Source organism: Myripristis murdjan, chromosome 24 (assembly GCF_902150065.1).
Source record: "Myripristis murdjan chromosome 24, fMyrMur1.1, whole genome shotgun sequence".
Taxonomy (NCBI): domain Eukaryota; kingdom Metazoa; phylum Chordata; class Actinopteri; order Holocentriformes; family Holocentridae; genus Myripristis; species Myripristis murdjan.
The window spans coordinates 27,950,328-27,960,343 of NC_044003.1; positions in this window are offsets into that span (position 1 = coordinate 27,950,328).

Genomic DNA, 10,016 nt, shown 5'->3' on the forward strand with positions numbered 1-10,016 from the left:
CATCATCTGCTTACTCATTTAAGTCAGCTCCTGAGCCTGTCATAGAAGGCCTTGACCAAAATGACGATGACCTATTCTTTCTGTGAACCAGCACAGCGTGTGGAGGGTCTGGAAAAAAAAAATGAATATGAATTAGGGCCAGACTAATTACCATCATTTCTCGTATTGCCATTGACAGTTTTCCTTTTCTCTCTTTTTGGTTTGTTAATGTTGTTAAATTAAAACTGTCTACACAAAAAATGTTAAAAAAAAAAAAAAAAAAAAAAAAAAGAAGAAGTTATAGTTATGGCAAAAAATGTTCATGTTTTACTGTGACTTGTTGTATGCTCCTAAGTAGAGCATAAGGTTAGAAACCAAGCCAAACTTAAGAAAAATAAAATAAATAAATAAAAACACAAAAAAAGTTTTATAAGTACTAAAAAAAAAAAAAAAAACAATAAAACGAACTTTAAAAAAGTTTGCAAGAACTTAAAAAAAAAAAAAAACCTAAAAAAAAAAACAAAAAAAAAAAACCTAAGTAACTCTGCCAGAGTGTCTCTTTTGGGTCACTTTGCCGGTCCCAAGCCCGGATAAAGGAGGAGGGTTGCATGTAGAGCAGACCTGGGCATAGCATGGCTCGCGGGCGTAAGCCAGTTAATTATACAACACGTAGATCCGACCGAGCAATCTGATTGGTCAATCAGACGTTTAGAATGTGCTCAAATGAAAAAAACTCATCACTGAAAATATTTCTCCGCCTATATCTATAAAATATTACTCCGCCTATATCTACATCCGCCGAGTCTGTGTGGTTTCCATGGCAACACAAAACGTTTCACCGAAACCCGCATCAAAAGCCGATTTTGATTTCTTTGGCGACCTAAGTTTGGATAAACGGCTGAACGAGGAAGACAAGACAGAGGAGAAAAAGGAGAGATACGCGAGAGTGACGAGTGAAGAGCTGGATCAGCTGGAGAGGTCAGGAAATGAAGCCGGTACGGCCCGGTCAACGTCTTGGGCCGTCAAATGTCTACAAGACTACCTGACAAACACCGGGCAAACAGCTGATTTCTCACCTGTAAGGAAAGAAGAGCTAAACAAGATCCTCCGTGAATTTTATGGAGCTTTAAGCGGAGTCTCAGCGGAGTCAGCACCACGGACAGTACCTGTAGGATTTTCCATGGAGATGTGCGGCTATAACTTTGTTTTTGTTATTAATGTGTTCATGTTATCAGTTATTAATTAGCCTATTAATCGTTATTAAAATATTGCAGGTTGGAGACCCCAGTGAATCAATGTGTTGGAAAATGATGTGTGAATTTTCATTGAAATATGCATATATTCTACAGCTCTGCCCGCGGTGAAACGGAGGAGAGGAGAGAAACTCAGCTCAATCATAAATGACAGCAAAACGCAATAGGGCCTGTTTATTTATGTTATTTACCTAATTTATGTGAACTTGTTTCATTTAGGCTCAGTGTGAGCGTCTACTGTGTTTTGCTGTCATTTATGGTCGCACTGAGTTTCTCTCCTCGAAAACGGTGGAGCCGACGTCCTGACAGGTTGGAGTTTGTGCAGCCAGCACAAACACAATAATTTACCATGATGATGATAAATAAATGCAATGTAAAACTACTGAAAACAGACCAACTCATTAGACTAAGACCGCTCAGTCTCACTACCACCTACTACTGCGCACTGAGCTGGAGCAGAGCTGAGGAGACCGACTCCCTCTTGTTACGTCATATGACGCCATGTTGAAAAAAAGAGCGTTTTTAGGAGCTTTGCTCAAAACGGCCACTCTTTCCTCTAAATACGTGCCCTAATATCTTGTAAAACATATAAAATCCTGCATTAACCTTTCACGTGGTCATTTTCACACAATGTTAAGTATAAATTTTGTAAAAAATTTAACCTGCAGTATGCTCTTTAAACTAATTAAACTAAATTAAAAAACATAACGATCAATAATCGATTTAATCATACATTTTTATATTAAAAATGCGTTTGGCAGAAAATACTCAAGACAAGGTGTTTTCCTCAATTAAATCTTAATTCCAAGAAAAACTTATAGTCCAACAATCCTCTTACATAAGGTGGTTAAAACAAAAAGCTAAAGATATGTGGCACTCATAAAAGCAGCTGTGAGACTCCAACTAGCCAAAACTCTTCACTAATTAATGAGCCAACGATAGCCATGTGCATTGAAACACAACTGAAACTCTTTTAGACACAATTCCAGAAAACGCCAATCATATAAAACAATACTATGTTCATAAAAATAATATTTTGTAGTTCTAAAACATATTTAAGGTGTTTTTTACTCACTTTTTGTCTATCCCACGACGTTGTTCCTCTCCTACAGCGTCGTCTATTAAGGCCGGTTTATGCTTCTGTGGACATTTGAGGCAACGCGCACAGCGCATGCAGTTGGCACGCAGGGCGTGTGTGTCCAACTTACTTCTGCAAAACACGCTGAGCAATTCTCCGCCAAAACGCTATGGGGCGCTTTTTTTTCTGCAGACCTACATACACCCTTTGACATATGGTCGCTCCTCTTCCTGTTGTGGTGCCGGCAGTGCTATTTTTAAAAGGAGCAGCAGTAGATTCAGATCCAGCATGATCCAAACTTTCCAAACAATTTGAAATTAACTGAGGAGAAGACATAAAACCAGAGTACAGAGTAGATACATGGAGAGATGCATGATATGCAGTCATCAAGTCATCAATTTTTATATTTTTCCAAAATAGAGCCAGTTTTTAGAGCCTTCTTGCTTTTAAGTGTTGCTTGCTTTTAAATTCTTGCTTTTAAATGTTATTGTTATTATTATTATTGTTATTATTATTATTATACTCATGTAGTATTGCTTCAGTTCATTTAGGAAGTGATCAAAGCTGGGTTTGGAGTCAGTCCATTTTTTTTATGAATATGAAATTTTCCTAGAAAAAGCAGTAGTTGTACAAAAAAAATAAAATCTTTTTCCTTTTGGTTTTCTTCAAAACAAATAAAAATGTCTTTCTCTTTTAAGTTGATTGCTTGCCCAGTTTTCCTGTTAATGTAGTTTTGCACATCCCTCCCGAACCTTCGAGCATACATACAGTAATAAAACAGATGGCAAATGGTTTCTTCCTCAGATCCACAGAAAACACACGAATACTCAATATTAATGTTAAACCTCTCCAAGGTTTTTTTGCTGGATATATTTTATGCATTATTTTAAATGAAACCTCTTTAACTTTATTATATAAACAAAATGCGGCACAACAGCTGGACGTGACGCAGGAGGGGCGAAATGACGGAAATGATGTAGTTCAGCGGACCAATCATAGCTCTTGCTGTCAGTGGGGGGCTGCGTTGGGGACTATGAGCGCTCCGCACAACCCCCGTACGCTCGCGAACGCAGAAGAATAAACCGGCCAATCACGTGCAAAATGTCAATTATGCAAATTAGGCGATGACGTCATTTGGCGACTTCTAGCGACTTTTAGGACAGCCAATAGCTACTTTTCTTACTGAGGAGTTGGCAACACTGGGTGTGACTTTTTTTCCCTTTTTGCAGTGCGCAGTGTTTGTTTCCCTCTGTTCACGACGCCACCCCGTATGAGTTGAAAAACTGTATTTGGAAATAGAAAACTGTAAATTAGAGTTGAATTTGATGCTGGACCACCAGAAGTGGCCAAGAAGCCTGGAAACAATTAGCACGGTTTGCAATTGATATCCCGGTGAGTTAACAGCCATAATTTACTACCTGTTGAATTAGCATGCTAACTCCCATAGAGAGCACGGCACACGGAAAATTAGAGGCCGGTAGGCCGATATATATATATTTTTTTTAACAAAACCAGTCGGGATCACCTCAGAGAGGGATAAAGTGATGTTGTGTATGTGTATAAATAGTATTGTGTGCCCTATGAGCCATGTGGTACTGTCAAATTGTATTTTATGTTGCCTGCTAAATTCTGTGCTGAAGTTAGCTAACACCGCACGCGGTGTGGGGTCGGTGGAAAAATCGCGGTCAAAGCAAGGGTTAGTGGAAGCCATTTTGTAGCTTTGCTACCATAGTTGTGAATTGTGTTTATAAAGTGTATATTTGAAGTGTGCCTAATCTTTAAGGTGGTTATGTTGTATTTTTTTGCCTTAATATTTACAGTTATAGATGTTGAAATATTTACAGTTTATGTGGGTTAATGTAAATGAAAAAAAAGACACCTTAGGGCAGGAATTGTTTGAAAGTGAATTTCATTTGACATTTATGATGACTTATGACTTGTTGAATAATTGCCCTGCACATGTGTGTAGGCTGGTTTTTTTTCCTGTGGACATTCTTCAGTGGAGCACTCGTCGCCCGTCTGCCCCCCTCATCGGTCTCCATTCATCCACACCTTCATCCAAGGGGATATCACTACCTCCATCCAACCAACACTGCAGCCGACATCTGGGACTGTGTGGGACACTTGGTGTGAAAGAGGGTGGTAGGACATTGAGTGCACTCAAATCAATTTAGTTTCATTTCCTTTTACATTTTCTTTTGTTAATTTGAACTTTGAAATTCCTGAGATCTCAGAGGTTTTTTTTGTTGTACTTACCTGTTGTGGGTCAAGAAAAAAAGAAAAAAGAGAGGACATTTTATATGTGAAGCAAGGTTGAAATATATATGTATATAGTGAATAATATTGATGCTTTTGTTGGACAGGATTCATTCCATTATTATTGAACTGTTGACAAGTATCCTGGAAAAAAAAGAAAAGACATATATTTTTTTGCACTTTTTTTCCTCTTTCTACATAAATACTTACCTTAAGCAAAGAACTTTGTTGTGGTGTGAATTACTGGGGTGGATGTTCCATGTCTATTTTTTGCAGTCAGGCAATATTAATGATAACCAACCTCCTCATCGAATCTAGATTTAGATACCAGACCCCTGTTCCTGTTCATTCTTTAAGGTAAGAGGTTTGTGGGGTTACAAAAGTGGCGAGCCAGCAGCCAGGAGGTTTGTATAACTAAAATTAGCTCCCACCCCAGTACGTGTTTTACAAAGAAACAACATTACACAAAAATTTTACATGTTAAACTGTATTTTGGTTTTGTGTGTTGTGTAAATTGCTGTTAAAACAGAGAAGAGTGTGGTACTAAACAAAACTAAATTAGATTCATTGTACTAGACATATATATGAGCAAAATGGATATGTGCAACCAGTTTGATATGCATGGGCCTAGTTGCCTTTTGGTGACAGGCATAGATGATACTTACACCGATGAAGAAATATCAAAATTCTTCAAAACAAATGGTGACATAGTTAAAATGGTTAGAGTTCCTGATGAGTCAAATCAGCCAAAAGGCAGGGCCCTAATACAGTATTCATCAGAGAGAACAATTTCAAGACTTGATTCTGCAAGCCTAGGTGACATACCTAGCCCCAATGATCCCAACATTACCTGGCATGTGAGGACCATTCGTGACCTGTGTCAAGAAGAGCTTGGCAGAGAATTAGCTCTAAAATGCTTGGCTGAACTGAGCACTCTTGCTGGCAGCAGCAAGGCTGGTTTTTGGGATATGCTTAAGTGTGGGATGCAGCAAGCTCCTCCTGACCAGGGCTCCCCACAGAGTCCTGATACTCACTTCCAGTCTTCCAATCAGCCTACTCCTGTGTCTGGTAGTGAGACCAGAGGCCCTAAAGAGAATCAGCTTGAAACTCCAGAGCCACAACTGACTGGCTCAGCTTGGAATGCTTCTCCCTCCAGTGCTCCAATGAGTCCTACTCATCTTGATGAGAACATGGTGAATCCACCCCAAATCCAGAAAGTCATTGTTGAACACTTCATTCGTAGTGACACAACCCCAGCCAGCTACAGCCAGAGCAGGATCAGAACCTTTTCAGGGCGGCTGCCAAAACCAAATGGTGAAGTTGATTATGATGCTTGGCGCACCCAGGTTGATCTTCTCCTCGCTGATGCTTCACTGTCTGACTCTCAAAAGGTGAGGAGAATTTTAGAGAGCCTGCTCAGCCCAGCTGCTGACATTGTCAAACCCCTTGGCACTAGTGCACCTCCTAATGCTTACCTCATCCAACTTGAATCTGCATTTGGGGTAGTGGAGGATGGTGAAGAACTGTTTGCAACCTTCTTGGGTTCAAACCAAAATTCTGGAGAAAAGCCCTCTGTCTACCTTAACAGACTTCAAACTCTGCTCACTAAGGCCATCTCTAGAGGGGGAGTTTCACCTAAAGAATCTGACAAACACTTACTCCGGCAATTCTGCAGGGGTTGCTGGGACCAGAGCTTACTCATCAGTCTTCAGCTTGAGCATCGGAAGAACAATCCACCATCTTTCTCTGAACTGTTGCTCCTTCTGAGAACAGAGGAAGACAGACGGACAGCAAAAATGGACCGTATGAAAAAACATTTAGGAAGCACAAGGGCTGCGGCCTATGCACATTCAGTTTTGAGCGTGCCAGTCGTTGATGAGGAACCTGCTGCCATGACTCCTAAAAAGCATGATATAGGTTCCAAACTTGAAAAGGAAGTTGCTGAACTCCAAAAACAAGTGACACAATTAATACAAAAAGAGAGAAAAGAATCAAAGTCTGAGGAGCGCTTCTGCAGCCCCGCAAAGAAAGAACCCCCCTTTAAAGGTGACAGCTTAGCAACCCGTGTGGCAGACCCTGAGTTGACATCCCGAACCTCCACTCAACCCAGACCATGGTTCTGCTTTAAGTGTGGAGAAGACGGCCACATCGCCGCTAACTGCGCTAATGAACCTAACCAAGCGCTTGTTCGGAGGAAGAATGCAGAGCTTCGAGACAAACGTGAAAAGTTCAGGGCCCAACAGGAAGCCCACAAAGCATCTTTAAACTGTTAGTGGCTCCTGCTGCGGGACAATCAGGAGCTGAGGGTATTAATCAGAAAAGTCCCATAGTAATGACCCATGATGTGAAGGAAAAGATAGGGGCCAAAACCCTTGAGGACAGCGATGGGTTCAGTTACAGCCTTCCGCCAGGGCTTGTAGGTCCCCGTTGTGTCTCCACAGTCTCTGTGGGAGATGTAAGATGTGGCTCAATCCTTGACACTGGATCCCAAGTCACGACTATTTCAAAGACTTTTCATTCCAGATATTTGGCATCCATTCCCATTCAGCCCATTCATCACCTGCTTGAAGTTGAGGGGGCTGGGGGTCAGCCGGTGCCCTATCTTGGCTACATTGAAGTCCCTCTGACTTTCCCTGACAGTGTGACTGGCACAGAAGAACAAGTGAATGCTCTAGCCCTCATTGTCCCAGAGTGTCACTTTAATAGCAAAACCCCACTGCTGGTGGGCACAAATGTCTTGCTTCAGCTCTACCAGCGTGGAGTAGACCATGACAAGTCAGCATTCTTTAGAAGGTCTGATAGCTTTGCTTTACTTCTTCAGCATGTTGCTCGAGTCCACGGAAGTGAAACCAAGCCTTCTCTTGTGAAATTACATGGGAGAAACCCCATAACCATTCCACCACGGCACAAAATGTGTGTCTTTGGAGATGTCAGAGTAGGGAGAGCTAATCCACACACTTCCTTCATTCTTGAACCACCTGAGTTTTCTCCCCTGCCTGGTGGGTTATTCCTCGAATGTGCACTAATGAACATCCACTGTAGGGCCTCAAGCAAGATTCCTGTTATTCTCAAAAATGTGACAGACCACAGTGTCACACTGCTGCCAAAGTGTGTCATTGGTGAAGTATCTGCCGCTCAGAGTGTCATATCCCTGACTTCCAGTCAGTCTGTGCCTGATAACACTAAGCTACAAGGTGAGAAGCTTGCATTCAACCTTGATGATTCTCCCATTTCTGAAGAGTGGAAACAGCGTATTACAGACAAACTGAACTCTATCTCAGAAGTCTTTGCTGTTGATGAGCTTTCCTTTGGTCACACAACTGCTGTGAAGCACCACATTCACCTACAAGACCAAACGCCTTTTAAAGAGCGCTGCAGGCCAATACACCCAAGTGACAGAGAGGCTGTGAAACAGCACCTTAGAGAGCTTCTAGATGCTGGAATAATAAAAGAGTCTCAGAGTCCCTTTGCATCTCCTGTGGTGGTGGTAAAGAAAAAGAATGGGAAAATCAGGCTGTGTATTGATTATAGGAAGCTGAACACTCGTACTATAAAAGATGCATATGCCCTTCCAAACATCGAAGACACCTTCTCAGCACTAAGCGGCGCAAAGTGGTTCTCAGTGATGGACCTTAAATCTGGTTATTACCAGGTGGAAATGGCAGAGGAAGATAAGCCAAAAACTGCGTTCACATGTCCCTTGGGCTTTTACGAATTCAACCGTATGCCTCAAGGTGTGACCAACGCTCCTAGCACCTTTCAACGCTTAATGGAAAAATGCGTTGGAGATCTCCATCTGAGCGAGGTGCTTGTATTTTTAGATGACCTCATTGTCTTTTCAGAGACACTTGAAGAACATGAGTTCAGACTTATGAAAGTGCTACATCGTCTCAAAGACTATGGTCTAAAGTTGTCACCTGAAAAATGTCAGTTTTTCAAGTCATCTGTAAAATATCTTGGTCACGTGGTAGATGCCCATGGTGTCCACACCGACCCAGACAAAGTCGCTGCTCTCAAAGATTGGCCTCGTCCTGTGAACAGAGAAGAACTGAAACGCTTCCTAGGATTCGCTGGTTATTATAGGCGTTTCGTAGAGGGCTACTCAAAAATTGCCAAGCCACTCAACTCTCTCACTGTCGGGTACTACCCACCTAAAAAGAGAGGTAAGACCTACAAACGCGACCGGCCCAGGAACTGTGTGAATCCTCGAGCACCCTTTGAGGCAGAGTGGACGTCTGAATGTGAGTCTGCCTTCAGAACTCTCATTGACAAGCTAACCTCGGCCCCTGTTCTTGCATTCGCCAACCCCAAACTTCCATATGTCTTACACACGGATGCTTGCTGTACAGGGCTGGGAGCTGCTCTTTATCAAGAACAAGAGGGGAAGCTCAGAGTAGTAGCTTATGCCAGCAGAGGTCTGTCAAAGCATGAAGGGAATTACCCGGCTCACAAGCTAGAGTATCTAGCTTTGAAGTGGGCGATTTGTGAGAAGTTTTGTGATTATCTCTATGGCACTGATTTCACCGTTCTAACTGACAATAATCCACTCACTTATGTCCTTACTTCTGCCAAGCTTGACGCCGCAGGACACCGTTGGTTGGCTGCCCTGTCGACCTTCAGATTTAAAATCAAGTACCGAGCAGGACGCTCAAATGGAGATGCTGATGGCCTATCCAGACGCCCCCAGGATGCACCACAGGAGGACGATGATTTCCTGAAGGAAAGGGAGAGGATCAATGAAATGACCAGGCGCATCTTAGGAAGTGAGGCAAAAGAAATCCCCACGGCTGTGGTCTCTGCAGTTTGTCAGCACCACTCAGTCACTACACCAGAACTTCCTGTTCTTGCGGAGTCTCTTGCCGCTGATGTCTCATCAGTGCCTGAATTGTTTGCTTGTCAGGGTCAAAACACCTTACCTGGCCTCACAAAGGAAGATTGGCATAAAGCCCAAAGGCAGGACCCATCCATCAGGAGAGTTATCTCCCTGGTGGAAGGGGCACAAAAGCCCAGCTTCAAGGATATAAGTACTGAACAGCCTGAAGCCAAGTTACTCCTCAGGCAGTGGAACAGGCTTGAAATCAGAAATGGAATCCTTTACAGGAGATGCTTTGATCGTGGCAGTATTATCTATCAGCTTGTCTTGCCCAAACAATACAGAGAGAAAGCCCTACAAGGTTTACATGATGACATTGGTCATTTGGGATCTGAGCGTGTACTAAATCTTGCTCGAGCCAGATTTTATTGGCCAAAGATGGCAGAATCCATTGAAATGAAGTGTCAGACATGTGAGAGATGTTTTCGGAGGAAAGCTAAACCCCAGAGGGCCGCGCCCATGGTGAACATACAGACAACCTATCCATTAGAACTTGTATGCATGGACTATCTGTCTCTTGAACCCGACAGTCATGACATCAGGAACATCTTGGTCATCACTGACCACTTTACAAAGT